The following is a 21,603-nucleotide window of genomic DNA, read 5'->3' as shown; positions in this document are numbered from 1 at the left end:
GTGTCCATGCCCATGAGGTGTGCGTCCGTACACGCACATGGGCTGTCGTGGGCACGTGTCGCGACATGCATGCGGGGCTCGTGGGCTGCCTTCTGTGGGCACATGTGGGCTGTCACATGGCCGGATTGGGTTGTTATTCGAGCGTGCTTGGCTCCCCTTTGGTATTCTTTTGGGAGTTTTATAGCACTTTTTGGTGCAAAAAGTGGGGTCGTTTCGCGGGACGTGACATAGTGCTCCCTTCCAGCTTTCTCTCTAATTTCTTCTATGCTCCACCGATTTTTGAAGATAAATTTAAATATATATAATCAATCGTATCCATTAGAATGATATTTAAAGTTCAAAAGCTTAAGAACCCAAAAGAAAAAAAGAGAACGAAAAACATAGCTCAATATTAAAATGGAAATTAAATTTCAATAATAGAATAGACACTTGATGCTTCAACATCAAACCTCAAACAAGAAACATACCTTGAGAGTTAGAAACTGGATATAAAAAATCATCCAAATTAATGTGTCCATTTTTACCTTCTTTTTCAGGATCATCAAGACAATTTTTCTTTATTGGATACTCCATCTCCATAGCAGTACGATCAAAGATAACAACGTAAAAGCTCAAAGATTGATGTTCCTATTTAAAGATGAGAAAATACTCCAATCCAACACAAAATGAAAGACTACAAACATTTGCCAACCCATGATGAAGCCTCACTCTTCTTCGGTTATTAATTATTGTCAAACCCCCCATTCCACTTTCCACCATCAGCCACCTTGAGACATATTATTTGGTTAGTTGTTGGAAAGGCTTTTAGACCATATTATATTCTCTCACAAACTCTTGGAATTTTCTTAAAAAAAGAAAAACATTATATATATATATAGTTAAAATAATGAGAAGAGAGAGAAAGCCAAACAAAAAAAGACATAGATATTAGAATAATTTTGGTTACACGATTTTGTCCGTTTAGAGCATCAACAAGAACAACCTTAAAGAAATGAAGATAGTTTACAAGGTTGTTTCACTACGTCATTCTTCTAGTGACCGAAGGAAGCCATGAAGGATAGCCCTTGTTTAAGAAATTCCACCATATTCTTGATCTTCTAGGACTAAAATTGAATTTTAAACTAATATACATTTGTGTTCGCTAGCTATTGAATGGAGTATTTGTTGTCTCTAATTGTGGGTAATATCAGTAAATTAATTGAAATGATTATGAACTCCTGTTTACAAGTGATTGTCTTTTGATTTGTACTAATGAGAATGGTCAGACTGTCGACTAATAAACTTATCATTCTTTGGACAAGACTGAGTGGAGAGCTGGAAGCATAATCACATAAGATGAAATTCACTCCTTGTGAGGCCAAGATTCGAGAAATTAAGGGAGTTCTATCGAAGAAGAGAGGTGCCAAGGAGTGGGATGATCCTTCCAAAATGAAAAGATACTAATCATTCTAAAGATAAAATTCAAAGGGAAGGAAAGAAGTCGTGTTGAGAGAAGGTGGTGAAGGAAAGGTTGCTGCGATAAAGGAGTTCTATAGCAAAAGGACTTAGGCAATTTGGTGAAATAACGAATGAAGTCAGAAAAGAAGTAGGCGATTGTGATTTGTTGCGAGAAAGAGAAGCTCATGTATGTAAAGTTTTGAAAATGATTATATATATGGTGAAAAGTTTTATTTCTGTTCAAGTTTTGAAACTATATTTGGTCAATATCGTTGTTCATGATATTTATGGAATTGTTGTTGTGGACTACTATACAGGACTATAAAAGCACAACATAGGAACAAAAATATAATTGAGTTACAATTTTTTTTTAAAAAATCCGAAATAGACTTGACGGTTTTTAAATGTCATAAAGAAGTATATTCTTGATGGTTCTAAAATGTCATAAACAAGTACATTTCTGATGGTTTTTCAATGTCATAAACAATAAATTTCGTGATAGTTTTTTCCGTATCAAGTAAAGAACACTTTTTTACTGTTATTAAATGTCATGAACACTCGTACTCACGAGGCTTTTAAATGTCATGAATACTCATATGCTTGACGGTTTTTAAATGTAAGGAACATTCATACTCTTTGATGGTTTTTAAATACCATGAACACTTATACTCTTGACAGTTTTTAACTGTCATGATCAATTGTATACTTGATGTTTATAAAACGTCAACATTCACTATTATTCTTGACGTTTTTTTAACAGTCAAGAATAATAATTATTGACAGTTAAAAAATGTGAAGATAGTCTATTTTTGTAGGCGTGATAACTTTTGTATTTTGGTTGATGATTTCCCTTTTATTGAAGAGTTTTCTTCTAATTTTTGTTTCTTTCCATTTGTTCACAAAGTTTATGTTAATTATATTTGAGGAATAAACAAGAAATAAATGGTGATAGACTAGTATGATCAAGTGATTCATCCTAACTAATAAGCCTTTATAATTATTGTAAAACCAAGAATCGAGTAAATAATGAAAGAATGAAGAATGGATGGATTATATTGAAAAGTTGACATTGTTAGACTTATGAAGTCACTGATAGACCGTGTGAATGGATATAAGTTTTGTATGAGAGATGAAGAAATAAGAAAAATGAAGTGGACCAGTGGCAAATGAATGTTGAAATGAAAGGGGAATTAATATATATTGAAAGAATGAGAAGAAGAATCAATGGAGAAGAAGTTGTCTGAGCAATAAATGGACTGAAGAATCATAATAAATGAAAGGAAAAGAAGAATAATGTTGGGGAAAAAGATGAATCATTTCCACGATTTGATTTTTGCATGGGTTATTGATCAATCACAATTAATGGGATCAAATTTTCAAGTCGCATGGGTCTCATTGTACGGCTCACGTTAATTAGACTTAATTTTCACCTCGCTTGGGGTTGTTATCAATTTGTTAAATCTTAATCTTATTATCGTTTCTCTTTAGCACAAGAGGAGTTCTCAAACCTATGATTGAGATAGCTCCCTTTACCAATTTTGCCCTATCTACAAATATTGTTGGAAAGAACCCGAAAAATGCATGGAAACGTACGTGCAGTTAGTCATTAGTTAAAATTGAGTTGTATTTATAAAGATATAACCAAAACAAATTTGAAATGTGTGAACTGTGAAACTCAAAACCTCAAGCTTAATAATCGCACACATTTTGTTGTGTGAATGTTGATTTTATTGTAATCATATCTTTGTTAATACAACCATGTTTTAGCTCAAATAACCATTCATTTTAATCATATGCTTTTCCCATTTTTTCAAATCATGCTTATAAATCGAGCAAACAATTAAAACATATTTGCATTTAAATGATCTCGGAATGTTTAAATTTAAATCATTTCTTGTATTACATTTTGGAAATATAACAAGAAACACAAAAAGAAAAAAAAAAAAAAAAGAGAAATGATAATCCATTTCAAATTTGGGTAAATTGGGTATTTCAAAAGAGGTTGGTCGAGACTATTGATAGAGAGGATGATTTAAGGTCGCCCAATGGAGTCACCATAAGTGGTGATCATGTTGGATTTTATGTCCTAAAACTTGTGATTTATGAATGTTAAACTATCATATTATTCAATAAAGTTGTTATTGAGGTATTGTTCAATAAATTGTTATTGAATAAGAGATTTTCTCGTTATAAACTCTGAATCCAATAAGCTAAGGTTCCTTGACTATAATATAAGTACTTGAATTTTATGTAGTGTGATGTAAATGTAAATCAAGTTAAACTACATAGCCTAAATAATCTATAGTATAAGAATAGGGTTGAAGGGTCTTATTCTAACTATGGACCTGACCCACTTTATATTTAGTACAAGCAGTGTGATCCCAAATTACTCATAAGGAGACATGTGAGTTGGGGGTGTCTTATGTAAAACAGTTTGCATAAGACCTAACCATGAAACAATCACTTTTACGTTATAACACTATTTACTGTTTAAAGTTGACTACTTTAACTTTGATAACCCGGGCAACTTGGCTTTACTAATGAGCTAACTATGAATTTATGTTTACTCAGAATTGTTCTTAGCTAAATCTGCATAGGTGAGGACAGTTTATTAGCGCTGACCCAATATACCTTCAATTTTAGGGTAAGACCAGGTGCATATTTGGGGACATAGAGTACAAGATGGAATTCACTTCTACTCACTTATAGGGATAGTAGGGAAGTTGTTTCCTTAAGTACTGAAGTCTAGACTTGAGAAACCATGTTAGCCTAAAGGGGTTCCCACCCTTTTGTTAGCCTAAAGGGGATTCTATATAATTGAGAAACCATAAACCAATTGTTCATAAGAGAATTAACTAAGTTTAATGAACACACTACAACAAAAATGGTCAACGACAACTGTTATTTTCTGTCACGAATAAAATCCATGACAGTTATTTATAGTCATAGTATCGGGAGTCATGGAAAGTTCTTTTATGACAGTTTTCAAAAATTGTCGCAATAATTTTTTTATTACAGAAAATAAATGTCGTTAATTACTATTTTATGACAACAAATAACTGTCATATTTTATATTTTGACAACAAATAACTGTCATCATTTGCGTATTAACGATAGTTAAAAAATGTCGCAACTTCGTTTATTATGACATTTTTTAAATGTCAAGGATTATCAATCGTGACAGTTTTTTTAAAAAATAAATGTCATTGTTTTAGGATTGACGACATTTTTTTCTGTCAAATATAGGAAAATCGTGACAATTTTTTTTATAACAAAAAAGTCATTGTTTTAATATTGACGACAATTATGGAGTGTTACGAATTCATATATTATGACATTTATTTTCTGTTGCAAATTTCTCAATTACTATCGTTTTTCCTTGTTGTCCTTGTCGCTCCGTCATTACACGAACTATTTGAATGACAATAATGTTATAATACATAACACACATATAGAAACAAATGGTCGACACTTTAATATATATACGCTATAATACACTTTGTAATATTCGTACATTTCCAATCAGATTTGAGCAATTTACAAGTATGAAATTACAACCCTTAATCAAAACCAGTGTAAATATGATGTAATAAGATAGTTTGTTTGTTGTCAAGACAGTTAAATAGTAAGTTTGTTGTATTTTGTTGTTAGTTGAAACTAATCAGCTATTTAAAATTGATTAGTATACCCCAAACTACCAAAACTGATTGTAACTACCACATACAATTCATCAATAAGTAGCCATTCTCTAGGTGAGAATAGGTAGATAATTCATTTTTTTTAGAAATTAAGTCCAACTTGAATTACATCAAGTGGCATCAGAGCAACCCCGATCCTCGGATGGATGTCTGACTAGAGAAGAATCCCCGTCGCGGGGAACAACCGCGAGCAAGAAGAGGTGGAGGAGATCATCGCCCTCTCTCCAAGGACATTCACAGTTTGCTTGCTGGCCGTCAAAGACTCCTTGGAAGATTTACACGATAAGATGAACAAAATAATGGACAACTTGGATACGCTAACTCGAAGAATAGATGGATTACCGGCACCGATGAGGATTGAAGATTATGACCGAAATGCAGGAAACAGAGGAGGCCGACGAGCTCGAAGAAACTTTAGAAACTTGTACAACCAAAGAAATGATCGAAGGAGGAGACCAATGGACATTCCACTACGGTATGCCGATGATGACAGTCAAGGAGGAAGATTTGAAGCTCAAAAAAGAAGGAGACCAGTCCAAGATTATCAAGAACCTGTTCCAAAGAAACTAAGATTACTACCAAGAACTTCAAGATTAGAATTCCAATGATGATGAATGGCAAGAAAGTACAGTAAATGATCATAAGAGAAGGTTTTGGTCACATGCTGATGGTATGAGAAAAAAAAAATCAGCAGTTGGTATAAACAAGAAAATCAATTGTACTTCCATAAACAATGCTGGAATTTTGATTCAAGTGATTTGGAAGAAGAATTTCAACATTCAAATTTTGGCCATGCCTGATTTTCTCAAAGAACCTATCATCACCCAAATTGAAAAAATGATTCTAGTGACTTCGATAATGTTTCTAAAACAGTTTAGGACAGTATATGAAAGGGACAATATAAAAAAATGGCCCAACAATCCAATCAAACTAAATTTCCAAGAAATCATCCTTCATTGGAGAAAAAGACTCAACATGTAGATCAACCATCAATCTATTTGCAAGAGTCCAAGAACATATTGGTTTCATATACAGAAGAGAAGACAAAGAAATCACGGTTGAAAAATTTTCAAATAGAAAATCATGAAGATAAAATTGAAGAACAAGAATTTGAAAATGTTAACTTGGAAGTGGTCACAAGTGAAGAAGAATCCAACAAAGAAGATGAAAAAGAAGTATCAAACACTGAGCAAAAGATCAACGACACATTGGTTGAGGTGGAAATGAATCTTCAAACCGTCAAAGAACTTGAAGCGAATAATAAAGAAAATGTGATTTTGGAAGGATTTTCTTCAAAAGTTTATTCTTTTAAAATTAATTCTTTAAATACGGTTTTAAATGAGATTGAAGGGAAAGTCTTTTTCGGGTTTATGGTCTATGGAGAGATTCATCTTTTAGTGGCCACATTTGATTTTTTGTCTCGATTTTATTATCCCTTCGATCACAATATTTTTGTCCAAAATGTAGGAGGTTGGTTTGGTCATACTCCACTGTACTGGATGGATTTCAACTTTCATGACAAACTCGGGACGAGTTTGATGCTAAGGGGTGGAATGATGTAATAAGATAGTTTGTCGTCAAGACAGTTAGATAGTTAGTCTGTTATATTCTGTTGTTAGTTTAAACTAATCAGCTGTTTAAAACTGATTAGTTATACCCCAAACTACCAAAACTGATTGTAACTACTACATACAATTCATCAATAAATAGTCATTCTCCAACTGAGAATAGGCAGAGAATTAATTTTTGAGAAATTAAGTCCAACTTGAATTACATTAAAATACCATCATAATACATATAACATGATTTTCTGTACAAGCATAAACAACCAACCGGTAATCCTTCACCTTTGAAAATATTCTTTGTTGCTTGAACCATGGTCAAATCCTTCATTTCTAAAAACAACCAGTGTATTTTGATGACCCTAATTAGCTTCTTTGACGGAAATTTTATGAACTTTGTCGATTCCATTAGAACCTACAAAGACAACATGAATATAAGTATACATCACAGGACAAGAGAGTATAACTCGCTTAAAGAGATTACAACATGAATATAGCACAAAAATTATCAAACACCCCCCAATAGAATCAATCCTCTACCAACAAAACCATCTTCAAAACATTATCTAGATTTCAAAGTTTTATACACATACAAATTATTATTAAATAAAGATGAAAACCAATGTGATTGCCAAACAAGCATAGATTGTTGAGATGAGGCTATTGCAATACTCAAAAGATAGATTTGGAAACACTACTTTTCTTAACAAAATGAAACCCAATGTCCATGAACTTGAGTTTATTTACTAGTATGATTTAAAAGAAACAATTTATATACTAGTATATGCTAAGACATCAAATACACCCGAGACAACAAAAACATCAAGAACACTTGATTGAAAGTATGATTTCAACTTAAATCCCATGAGAAAAGTACACCTATGTATAGCCATTCAATGGTTCAAATCATTTATAAAAAGTAACAATTTCATGGTGGAATTTATATGACTATCCCACTAATTCATAACTTAGCCTAAAAAAATAAGGCTTCACATGTGAAACTAAATCCCCAAAATAGCAAAGGCAACATCATGGTAATCTTGCTAACCCACTACGGCTCATCATCTAGCAGAGCAAGTGATGATTTGAAGAAAAACTTATAGGATCTCAGGAAAAATCCATGCTATCTGAAACATGAAAACAATAAGGATTGCATCAAATAGGGAAAGTCCACGATCAATAAAGAACCAAACCAAACTGTAATACTCAAATTGTGAAATTGGCTAAAGTAATTTCTACCAACCTGGGCAGCATATACAAAGGAAATAAAGTTAAGGCAATTTTTAATAATGAAATATGTAATACCTATAAACAAAAGCCTGTAAGTGAAGATATAACTAAGGCCTTAGGTACCAAATGTAGTATTCTTCCTGAAAAAGTATATCACATAAATGTCTACAAGAAATTTAACATCACAGAATAACTTACCAACTCTCCAAGTCTGGAATTATATAATGGCCTTCACTGGAGTCTTTCCAATAGAGTCATTGTTTTCTAGCATGGAATGCTTCTCTCTCTATACGAGTAAATTCTTTAAGAATTATAGCACATATAATAATGACAGTTTCAAAAACATTAATTTGGCCTAATTTTAAAAACATTGATAAAAAGTTGAGGTAGAAAAAAAGTGCATAGGCTTAAGTTTCGAAAACTTAAAGCCAAAAACCAAATAGATAACAAACACGACCTAATAAATTAAAAACTCCTCCCTGATTTAATTTGAATACACATAAGCACTAAACACTGATACAAATGGAAAAAATAAATAATAAATCAAATATTGCAAAAAAAAATTCTTCTCCACAACCATTGAATCACAAAGGTGAAAAGGGGATTAATAAACAGAAAAAAGACAAAGACACAGAACTGAAACTGCAGTTATAAGCAAGTACATAAACACCTCCCTCTGTCTTGCAAGTTTAAAGTAACTCCAAATGGGAGATACCTAAAAACCAGTTTACCATTGAATATATCTTTTTTTTGTCTGCAAGAAACGATTCACTTCCACTTCCTAATTAATCCAAAAAATTTCATAAACAAAATTTCATTACAGAGGACTAGCATCCATTTCAAGCAGTGGTGTATTTCAAAATTTTCAAATTAAATTTACTCCTCTTGGAAAGATCTAGCATTGTAAGTGACAAATAAAATTCTACCATACAAAATAAATCTTTGTCCAAGAATACCCAATATCAACAATGAACCTACAATACATCTATCCAAAAATGCAAATATTACAAACAAGGTTTGGGGAGTTTTGTTAAAAAGGGTATGTCATATGAAAAGTTCACGTAGCTTTATAAAGGATGTCTATACTAAGTGCATTATAAATCATGACTTAATATTATACACAATATGAAGCATATACCAGAAAGTAAAAAAATAAAAAATATAGCCTCCATAGTAGCAAAATGACTATACTTTATGAATGCATAAATCATAACCATACCATCACTGTATGTCTCAGACTCCCACTTTAATGATATGATTTTTGCGAGCCATTTTAATTCACCACCATTTTTTTTTGTCTTTCCTTTCAATATAGAAGAACATGTAGTAATTTTGTTGCTACTATCCTTATTGTAAGAAAGGGAGAGAGAACATACCTATAATTATCAATAATCACTTCCCTCTATCCTTCAATCAAAGCAAGACATAATTTCAATCCAAATAAAATAAAAGAATTTTATATTACAAAAGAAACCATAATCCTTCCAAGATTGCAAGATCATAATAGAGACAAAAAGAAAAAGAGAGTGAAGGTTAGGCTTCTTTTTCAAAGATAATAACAATGGAAAATGAAATTCAATGATACATTTAGGTTTACTAGCAAATGTCTTACCTCGCACAAATATCATACTTCTCTCTGCCTAAGAGGTGTAGGACCATTATTGCATACTGACTTCCAACACCAACAAAAAGAAATAGAATTCACAACTATAACAAGGCCAAAACAATTGTTTAAATTGATGGTTTATCAGAGCTTCCTATAAATCAAGATAAGTTCATTAGCATCATAAATAGTTTATTTCTTGCTCATAGTGAAAATGTTCATAACTTTTTTAATCTTCAATCATTAGTAAATCAAGAGTAACCAAATTACAACAATTTATTAATGAGTTAGATAACAAGTACTTGTGTTCAAGTTTATATATATAGTTTGTTTATGCTATAACTATCATGCAATTACGATACAACTCAATAGTAACCATAAACAAAAGATCAATATGGGAGTTCAAGTACTCATATTCACTAGGAAAATGCATAGACAAACAAAAAGATCCTACACATCATCAAAGTTTAAAATCTCACATTTCATTTTTCATTCTCTTTTTCTCAAAGCTTCAGCCCATAGCCATGAAATCTCCCTTGGCCTTGATTTCCTAATTCGAATGAACAAAAATCAATTAAAAATCAACCAAATGCTTCATTGAGGCATTTTATCAAACACATTGTAAGCTACCAAAATGCTTCATCACATAGCCAACCATAAAGAAAAAATGTACATTCACATTAGAAAAATGATCGTAAACAACAATATTGAATAGGATGGTAGACAACACAAACACGTATCTCCTATAAAAGCAAAACTATGAGGGATGTTTTTTATAAAAAGAACCATCAATATATCACATTGTGGGTAAAATGAAAGCATTTGAAGTTAATATAATGTACAAATACAAACAATAGAAATAATGAAACTTTGATTGAATACCTTCATATTGTGGGTAAAATGTAAGCATTTGAAGAGAAATGAAAAGAAAATGGGAGTCAAAGTGAAAACTCTAGAAGTTGAATCTGAGCTAAGAATGGAGACAGACCATAATGGGCTTGATCTTCAGCGAGCTACCGCATGTGGTGGCTGAGATTTACCAGTGAGTTCAGCGGTGCAAGGGGTGTTAGGTGGTGGCGTCGGCTGAAGGAGAGAGAGGAGAACTTCGGGTGTGTCGTTGACGAAAAGTCACGTCGTTTCCAGCGTGCATAAGTGAGGGATAGAGATGGTTAGCGAAAGGGAGGAAAAATCGAGAAGGAAGGACGACACGTGGATCTTACACAAAGAAGAAGAAAAAAAGAAGAAGAAGAATAAGAAGAGGAGGGGGAGGTAGAGAAAGAGTTTTTGGAGATATTTTGTAAGCTTTATTTTAATAAATAAATTATTTAATGTTTTTAGAATTAGGGAAAAATCTTATTATAATAAACTTTTGATCTAAAATGAATTTTATTTTAATAAATTAAATTAATTATTTTATATCTTTTATGACACCAAATAACTGTCACGGAAAGTAAAATTCGAAAAATTTCGTCTTTTCCCGCCGAAAACGCAGATTTTTAGCTTTTGTGATAGTTTTTTCTTTTCTCCTTTGGGATGTATACATCTGTTATAATAGGTAGTTTTTCTTGTAGTGACAAGATGTAATTTCGACGATATTTTGACTTAGCCTAAACTACAAACAACATGTGAAGGGTCAGCTTACTAATCATGGTTATATCAAGTAGACACAAATATGTAAACAATAAGAATGGTGCAACTATGAACTATAGTAGACAATCTCGTTAGTTAATGAATGTTGGTTGTCTAAGTTAAAAGAATTTAGTCAGTTAATCTCGGATAATTGGAGCTTATGATTGGTAGGTCTATTAGGTCCTTCTACTAGTTCATTACAAAATTAAACTTAGAACAAAGTGATAAATTTTTTTGAAATATTCGAATTGGTCTAAAGAGTAAATCGTGAATAATATTTGATATCATTAATGAAATACAAATTGAAAGAGAAATAATATTTAAATATCATAAATTCAAATTAGGTCAATCAAATTCCTCATGGAAAATGTAATTTAAATATGATATAAAATTGAATAATTTTTTTTGTTTAATTAATTATTTTATGAGTTCAATAATACAAATTATGAAAGTCAAAAATAAAAAATTAAACTTGGGTGGAAAATTTCACTTAGTACGTAGAAATATCCCCACTTTAGTGGGTTTTCATGAATAAACTATTAGCTTGTCATCTTATTCTTGCCACAAATATTCACCAAATCTGCTATCTAATTGATGAATTAAGTGTCAAAATACTATGCAAAGTGTTTGCGTAATGTTCTTTAAATACAAAGTTTTGATAAGATTTAAATCTTCTTGGATTCTTAGTGATTTTTGGTTGAGAATTATCTTGTGTTCTTATCTCTTTATCACTCAAAATTCTATCAAATTCGTCACTTAATTGATCCCACAATCAAGTGCTAATTCCAGAAGATCTTGGTTGTGGTCAACTGTGAATTTGTGATTAATTACAACCATTAATTCAAGATGAATTCAAACTACATAAGATATGTACACAACTATAGTTTTGTTAAAGCATGTTTAATCCATTTTGTTAAAGCAAAATTGAGGGTTAATTACAATAAGCTATATTTTTTACATTTTGTTAAAGCATGTTTAATCCATGAAATTGATGTAGTTAGGATGATATTTGATCATATTGGTTCTGTTGCATGATTATATACTCTTATAGATTGAGGGTTGGTCAATGATGGTTCTCAAAAATGGTCATCAAAGTTGACTAGCAACGTTCGTCAAGATGGTGGTAAGAGGTTGGCGATGATGGTCATCATAAGTGGTTGCTGGAATTTATCGATAACGGTGGTTGTTGGAGATGGTGGTTGCAATTTCTAATACAAATTAGAGAGAGATTAATCACTAAATATTTCATCACAAACATTTTTTCTGTAAAAGTTTGTTTCATGAACCAAATGTTTTTATTAAATTTATTTTTTTGAATTCCAGTTTAGGTGGTTGTTTAACCTATGATTTCTTAAAAAAAATTAAAATAGCTTCACTTGGAAAGATATTCCATACATATTTCAAAGTGTTTTTTCTATAAGAATAATGCAATATATATGTGTTTTGTTAAACTCAAATGATCTAATTTCGAAAACAATGAACATTAAACCTTTTCCTTCCTCTTGTTCGCTCATCAATGGGTTTAATAAACCGTTGCACTTGTGCTTCTAGCAACTTTATAATTAGAGAGAATAAAATATGTGACAGTTATGGTCTACGACAACAGTTATTTTTTGTCACGATAAAATTTGTGACAGTTATTTTCAGTCATGGAAAATCCTTTTATGACAGTTTTCAAAAACTGTTGCAATAAGTTATTTCATGACAAAAAATAAATGTCGTTAATTATTATTTTATGATAAAAAATAATTGTCATATTTTATATTATGACTATAAATAATTGTCATCATTTAATTATTAACGACAGTTGAAAAAATGTCACAAATTCATTAATTGTGACATTTTGTAAATATCACGAATATGTCAATTGTGACAGCTTTTTAAAAATAAATGTCATTGTTTTGCTATTGACGACATTTTTTCCTGTCAAATATAGGGTAATCGTGACAGTTCTTTTTAAAAAATAAATGTCATTGTTTCGCTATTGACGACATTTTTTTCTAGTAAAATATAGTGCAATTGTGACAGTTTTTCTAAAAAAAATTAAATGTCATTGTTTTGCTATTGACGACATTTTTTTCTATCAAATATAGGGCAATCGTTACAATTTTCTTTTAAAAAATTATTGTCATTGTTTCGCTATTGATGACATTTTTTTTTGTCACAAATAGGGCAATTGTGACAATTCTTTTATAAAGAAATTGTCATTGTTTTGGTATTGACGACAATTAATGACGGTTACAAATTCATATATTATGACATTTATTCCCTATTGCAAATTTCTCAATTACTATAGTTTTGTTATGTTCTTATTGTCGCTCTGCCATTACACGAACCATTTGAATGACAATAATGTTATAATACATCACACCCATATAGAAGCAAATAACCGACACTTTAATATATATACGCTATAATACACTTTGTAATATTCGTACATTTTCAATCAAGTTTCAACAATTTACAAGTACAAAATTCTAACCCTTAATCAAAACCATTGTAAATAGCATCAGAATACATATAACAAAATTTACTGCACAAGCATAAACGACCAACCGGTAAGCCTTCATCTCTGAAAATATTCTTTGAAAGAAAACTCATGAAGTTGTCGACTCCAGTTGAACCTACAAAGACAACATGAATATAAACATCCATCACAGGACAAAAGATCACTACAACTCTTATAGAAAATTTCAACATTGAACCTCAACTATCACTACATGCATTGATAACACTACATGCATGACAAGGTTACAAAAGAGCTAGCTTAGTATCACATATATAACTGTCCTCTGCCCGAAAAAAAAATGGCAATACGTACCAAAGAGCTAGCTTAGTATCACATCTCAAGTTCAAGTTCAACAAATTATCTGTCATTTTTTTTTTAAACAGAAACAACGTTATAATTGATGAAACAAAAAAAGACTAATACTCGTGAGACAAGAAGTTGAAAATCTATAAGATTTCTGGCAATAAAAAAAAACAAACTCAAAAGCAACAAATAGATGAGTAAGGGGTTGCACAAATATCAGTGGATAACAATTCAAAACACTACAAAGTTGAGGCATGCCATAAGTGTGAGTAAAATACACATAGCAAACAGAAGATTTATTAGAAACTTAAAGTTCAAAGGCAATGGTGGTAAAAGGAAATTCAGTTGATTGAAGAATTTTTTAAATAAATTAAGGAGAGAAGAAGCATCAATTGGTTGTTTTCAAGTATTTACCTTGTTTTGTAAAGCAACAATTCAACCGTTTGTTTTATCATATATAACCACTAAAATTGAATAATGACAATTGACAACGTCCTTCGTCTCTTTATCTGGGAACTCTCCTTTACGTTCCATGCGCGCATGTTTTCATACTATCGATCGATCTATTTAATTGGACAAAAAAGACGCATACTATACATAAAGAATAGATGTTATATAAGTATAAATATATAAGATATACATAGGTTAAATACATAGCAAGCCTAGCAAGTGTACAGATAATAGTAATAAACATTTAGAGAAACAATAACAAGACACATCCGAATCGGTAACACAGATAACTACAATTAATTTGCAATTCTTTAGATTAGAATTTTCCACACAACAGAACAACAGAACAACTTCATTGCGTTGTAGTAAGCGCATGTGATTCCTTCCTTTCCTTATGTGCTTTTCCTTACTTAAAAAATGGGGGCATAACTTCAATTTTGTAAGCATGAGATTCTTATTAGGCAAACAATAGAAAAATTGATTCCTTATGTTTAACCCTTTTCAAGTAATAGCAATGGAAGTTATTCAAGTTCATGCTCAAGAAAAGATAAAGCAACACCAACTTTGTCAAACATAGAGATTAGCAAAGAAAATCATTACAACCAAATTGATTTGGTTCAAAGTGAATCTTGGAGTGAGGATGAAAATTCAAGCTCAAGAACTTCTATTGAAGGATCAAAGAAGAGATTTATGGAAGTGGTAGAAGGAAACCCTGAGAAAGAGGATTAAGGGCAGTGACAATGCCAACAGAAAGGCCAAAAGAGAGGCTGAAAGAAGGGAGTTTTGGTCGTTAATTTCTGACCATAATTAGCTATGAAGGTGCAAAATAACACTCTTAAAATAACACTAAATTAATTAATTCTTCCCCACTAAGAAGGTGCAACTATTCTTTACATAATTCTGCAAAAATATCCTTTATTATTTATGCTACTGTGTGAGTACCATATATCAGAATTGGCTATGTGTGTTATGAATGACATGAATTTTAACTACCCTTAGCATGTGGCTGCTACTTTTTTTCTCCCTAAAAAAATACATCAATCATTCATAATTTATACTCCAAATCAAAATCCACGTGGAATCTCAGAAGATATCATTTATTTACTTGTATCTATTATTTATACATTCATCATGTTAAATTGTTTGGTTTAGAAATTGTAGATCAGGTCTTTAATTAGTAAGAGTTTAGCTAGGTTACCTCTTAATAATTATTGTATAATGAAGTGGTTAGCACTTTTATTAGTAATTAGACTTTCCTATTCTCTTCTTTACTGGTTGAAGGAATGTTAATTAGGTGTAATTCTCTATGATTATTTATAAAATTATTGACATCGATGACGATTTTAATTATTAATTATTAATTATTTAAAATATAAAGGGTTGGTTTAATCACTCATTTCTATACCATTCTTAAATCGTTGAAGAGACAAAATTAAAAAACAATTAAGATCACAAATAATGGAAAATAACATTTTTGTTAGAATTAAAGGCAAGCTAATTATTAAGGAGTAGGGCAAAGACAAATTGGAATGGGTGTGGCTTGTAAAGCAAGTAGTATATGAAGCATATTTAATTTGTTTTAGTATAAATCCTGACTTACCAATTCCTTAACAAGATTTGCATACCCCTTGCGAGATGTTTTATGGTTGTATTTGTATAGCTTCCTTTTCAGTTTACCTTCTTCACTTTTTTTCTGTAGAAAAAATTGTATAACCTCAATTCAATTAACATATTTTGGTAACAAATTGTACATAAAGTATAACAAAATGTTTGGATCTTCATACTTACTCCAGAATCTTCCTTCAACCGTGAACCCACAAATTCATCCTAATGGTCTTGATCAATGAATGAGTACTCTGCTGGTGGGTGTTTTAATTTCTCCGCATCGTCCTTAAATGGTAGTACGTACGTAGTTATTAATCTGGACTTGAAATCGCGAAAGCATACTCCCAAATTTTGAAGTATAATTTTCTTCAACTTAGGGTCAAGAATGAAGCATGCCTACAATGTGAAAAACACATCAAAAGTATTAAATCTGTTCCAGTTGGTGGTTTATTATATGTACACTCAATTAGAAGGATTTTTACCTCAATTAGTTCATAGATCTTCTCCTTCATCTCTTTTGGAACGACATGCCACGTAGAGTACGTGAAACCTTACGGTCATTCCAATAAAACTTTTCAACTTCGTTGCATTCGGTCCAATAGGTTGACCTAATTCGTTGTACTGAATAACCATTCTCCACCCCTCACTACTAAAGCATGTTATATCTTTCATTTCCGTAGGGCCACGTTTCTTTTTCTGGCTACTAGTTTCCTCTCTTTCAAGGGGTGTAGCAAGTTGATCATCATCTGAATGAACCATTACTGCAAACATAAATGTTATTTAAAACATAACCCAACAGACTGTTAGTAACAATACTCATGTAAATGTAAATGTGAATTGTGAAATAACCCAAAAGTCTTAACATAACCAAAAAGTTTACAAACACGACTTTCATAATTAGATGTTAATAAACACTTAGTTCTCAAATAAAATAGACACTTACTTACGCAAAGTTCACAATAAATATGCATGATAGCACACGTAACACTTTCAAATTAGAATATCTACTACATAAAATTCTTCGAAATTTGAAAACAAAGAAATTGTTGAACATGAAAAGAAAACTTGATAACGGTAGATTCTGAAGTAGCCATATCTAAAAATGAAATTGTCCTACAAAGAAGAAAAAAACAACAATGATTAAATCTATGGAATGAACATTGAATAACACACGCAAATAACAAAGTGTACACATCTTACTATACATACTTCTCAAAGTCAATTGCTAACTCATGTGCCTTCAGAGTCAGGTCTAGCATATGTTTCACCACCTTCGTCAATATCACAAGTTGTGTGGTAAGAAGAGAGTGGGGGATAGTGCGGTAACATATCTCCTATGTCATCATCAACACATTTGTAGGGAAAGTCCTTCTCGGGTGGCATCACAACAACGGACCATCTTGCATCAACAGGATCTGTGACAAGAATACTTGTCTCTCGTGTGTGGCAATAATGAACAAATTTGAAGAGTGACCAATTCGGCTAAGGTTCACCAGTGTGTAATTAAGATCATCCTTTCGAACACCATCATTATTTTTAACCCAACTACATTTGGAAAGAACAACCTTAAACGTATTGTAGTTGACTTTCCAAATCTTTGAATGGTGCCATAGAAAGACATGTCACAAACGACCGGGTTTTTGTCCTTCACACTAGACACTTGCATTGTTGTTGCGACTAACATAATCCCACTGTTTTGAACAGTTCGGTGGTCATCACGAAACTTTAATTTATGTGGTAAGACGTTCCATTAATTATGTACCCATCATACATCATTAAAGCAGGATGGGGTCCATGTGCAAGCCAACGTATAGTGTTCGAGAGAACCTTTCCTTCCTGTAGTTCACTCATCAACCTATTGAAGAGAACAATCAGTCGTTCTAAATATTGAACAATTAGATGAAACGAAAATGAATTTTGATTGTTTAAGTACCCGATCCTTAAAACATGCACTGAATGATTGATTATGTTCAACTTGTAGCCATTGTTCATTTTTTACTCTTCTGCGATTTTTCATCTTTAATTGATTTAAATGTTATCTACAAAATGTTTCATACATTAAAATGGTTCCTTAAGGGTAAATTAATTGCAGTATATAATCATACGAATGCTTACTCTACGTATAGGTGCACTTCTTCAGTGTTTTGTAAAACGTAAAAATGTGCTTGCTTCAGTTGTTATACATCAGATCGAACGTATGTTCCTGCTGACAGTTGTCTATCGCTTTGTATGTTTACCCTTGAATTGAGTGACCCAAGTCCAATAGGATCTAATCCAGGAAGAAAATTTGAACATAATTCAATTGTCTCCTCACATATACTTGCTTCTGCAATGCATCCTTTCGGTCGAGTTCTATTGTGAACATAACTTTTCAACACTTTCATGCATCGTTCAAATGGGTACATCCACCACAAATATACAAATTCACAAAGTTTTACTTCTCTAACGAGATAAACGACAAGGTGAACCATAATTGTAAAGAACGAGGGTGGAAAATACTTCTCAAGATTGCATAAAGTCAAAACTGTATCTTCTTGCAATGCATCAAGATCTAAGACAGAAAAACTTTTGGTGTAAATCGCATTGAAAAAAAAGCATAGTCTATCGATAGTGTACCTCACATTCTTCGGTAGGACTGAACGTATGCCAATTGAAAGTAGTTGTTGCATTAAAACATGACAGTCATGCAACTTAAGACCGATCAATTTTAAGTCATCCAAATAGACACGACTGCTAATATTTGATGAATAACCTTCTGGAACTTTAAGTTCAGACAAAATCTTACAAAACCGATACTTCTCTTCTCTTGACAATGTATAACATGTCGCAGGTATGTAAGTTTTATTATCAGTAAACGTTGGTGCAAATTCTGGTTTAATTTTCATTTCAACTAAGTCAAGTCTAGTATTTCAACTCATCTTTACTTTTTCCTGGTATATCAAGCAAGGTGCCCACCATGTTCATGCATCCATTTTTTTCAATATACGTTACGTCTGGACAGTGTCATATATGCAAGTGTTTCCAATATGGTAGTTGAAAAAATTTTGTTCTTTTCCAATAGTCATTGCCACCTTTATTATGCAATGTCTTCCCACACTTCTTCCCACATGAAAATATTATGTATTTCAGCTTAAAGTACATGGCTTCTCCCGACAAGGGTTGTGGAGGACTTCCATGCTCTTGCTTCCCATTAATTTTTCTTTTTTTGTAATCTGTATGGATGATGTCTTGGCAAATACCTAATGTGTCTCATGTATGACATTTTTTTTCCATGTTGCAATCTTATTGAAGTAAGCTCCTCTCCACATATTGGACAAGCCTTATATCCTTTCACACTAAACCCGCATAGATTATTGCATGCTAGAAAATCGTTGATAGTCCACAATAAGACAGCCAACAGTGTGAAATATTCTTCCTTATATGCATCGAAACAACGAACTCCATCTTCCCACAAAATTTGTAGGTCATCAATTAAGGGTGCTAAGTACGTACTGATATCGTATCTCGGTTGCTTTGGACCTGATATTAACATTGTCAACATCAAATATTTTCTTCTCACACAGCTGCAGATACTGTATTTTGTCCTGCCTTTTTTATTTTTTTCATTTATTTATTATTTTTTAAAAGAATTTGAATTTGAATTGAAATTGAAAATTTTAATTTTAAATCTTAATTTTTAAATTTATGTTTTAAAGCAAAAATAAAAATAAAAACATATTTAAAATTAAAATTAAAAGTAAAAGGTTTTTTTCTTCTCCCTATTTTTCTCAACCATCCTCTGTTTTCCTTGATCACCACGCTCCCACTTTCTCCCAATCTCTCACGTTCTCCCACTCTTTCACCTTCTTCCCTTTTTTGTGTTGTACTCCACTTCACTATCTAAAACCACTCTACTTCTATCTAAAAAATGAGACATTGCCCTATAAAAAGAGAATGAAGAGATTCAACTTGGGGGGATTTTTTTTGCTAGGAGTATTATTTGATAGAGAAGGGGGACACGTAAAAGAAATTTTTTGGGAAGAGGTGAAGAGTATCAACACACAACTTTTTGCATTTAAGGCAAACCTGTAAGGTCTTTTTTTATTCATGTTTGATGATACTGACTTAATTATTTGGCACCCATTTGGGTGTTGTATTAATTATTCATTTAAACCACTCATTAATTAGTTGTTGTGTTAATCATTTGGCACCCATTTGACATCTTTTAATTATTTGCATCCTTTTAATCATTTGGTACCCATTTGATCTCTTTTAATTATTTGCATCCTTTTAATTATTTGACACCCATCTCACATTCATTGGGTGTAAATTACTTACACATATTTCTGCATTAATAATTATGCATGATTAATTAATTAGCAAATTATTTGGCAATACCCATTTTCCATTTGCCCAATTAATTAATTAGCACCTGTCATATTTGAGGTTTTTAATTTTTGGCATCTTGAATTAATTATTTGACATCCATTTGGCCATTTGACTATTTTGATTGCTGAGTTCTGCATTTGAAATCCTCAGCTACTACGAAATCATAAAGAAAACAAACAAATACAAATTCATTTCGCTCATTTCACCCAATACAAAAGCTAAATGTACATTTCACCCTAAGAAAACAAACAATATAGAAACTAAATATACATTTCACCCATTATCATCCTAAACCCTAAACAAGACAAGGAAAAACTAAGAATTCATTCACCCATTCTCAAATAGTGATCTCGTTTAGCTTCAGTCTTAAATCTTGTTTGTCCAAAGAATGAAATTCAGACAAAATTTAAAATTGCACACATTACAGACAGATTGACATGGAGTTGAGGGAAAGATTACAGAGAACAAGTTAACAAAAAGATAGAGAAATATAAAAGGAATAGACAACTTAGCGATAGAGGAGGACACAGATGCAGATTGAATGTTCAAGAGAATGCGGCGGATTGGAGATTATGGCCACGATCAGATTGAACAGAGTAGGACAGAGGAGGTATCAGCTGCGTTGGAGTGGGGAGACAGGCACGATAGGGCAGTGGCAATGATGGACCTGGTCGTCGTTCGGAGAAGACCTTCAAAGAATTCAGAGATTGAGAGGCAGAATGGGGCGGTGGAGTGAAGGCATGCGAATGGAATGAGGGTGGAGTGGAGAGATGACCGAAGGGAACATATATTAATTGTTGTTTATTATTTTTCATATATTAAATATATTTAATTTGTTGTTATTTTATTTATATTATATGATATCAAATAACTGTCGCAAAAAATATTTTTGGAAAAACTCTACTTTTTTCGGTTAAAAACGCGTTTTTTTTCTTTTGTGACAGTTTTTTTTCCTTCCTCTATTTTGTGATATAAATAAATGTCATAGTAAATGATTTTTCTTGTAGTGTAACATTTTATCATGAGAACAAAAATTTAAAACAAAACATAAGGTTTTGCTTTGCTTTAGGATTTGTTTAGGATCCATAATGGAATGAGTTTGTTCAGTAACGTAATCCAAACTCCATAATTAGATTGAACTTTTTGAGCCCAATTTCTAATATCAAACTAATTTCTTTCCATATAGATTTCAACTCAAATCTTCTTTCC

General features: G+C 31.8%; 1 long non-coding RNA gene across 3 annotated transcripts; it reads right to left on the bottom strand.

Moving 5' to 3' along the window:
- Window positions 1-13,564: 13,564 nt before the first annotated feature.
- Window positions 13,565-21,304, bottom strand: LOC116405089. Of its 3 annotated transcripts, XR_004218169.1 has the most exons (6): window positions 17,236-21,302; window positions 16,509-16,787; window positions 16,210-16,422; window positions 16,022-16,114; window positions 14,386-14,534; window positions 13,565-13,783 (listed from the first exon to the last, which is right to left on the bottom strand). It is a non-coding gene; the product is annotated as an uncharacterized LOC116405089 (long non-coding RNA). The 3 variants fall into 3 exon arrangements; XR_004218170.1 differs by having other exon boundaries at window positions 14,386-14,562; window positions 16,509-21,304; XR_004218168.1 differs by having other exon boundaries at window positions 16,509-21,304.
- Between the last annotated feature and the right edge of the window lie 299 nt (window positions 21,305-21,603).

The sequence above is a fragment of the Cucumis sativus genome, chromosome 7 (assembly GCF_000004075.3).
Source record: "Cucumis sativus cultivar 9930 chromosome 7, Cucumber_9930_V3, whole genome shotgun sequence".
Taxonomy (NCBI): domain Eukaryota; kingdom Viridiplantae; phylum Streptophyta; class Magnoliopsida; order Cucurbitales; family Cucurbitaceae; genus Cucumis; species Cucumis sativus.
Note: the sequence above shows the minus strand (reverse complement) of the source record. Positions and strands in the feature narration are given on the sequence as shown.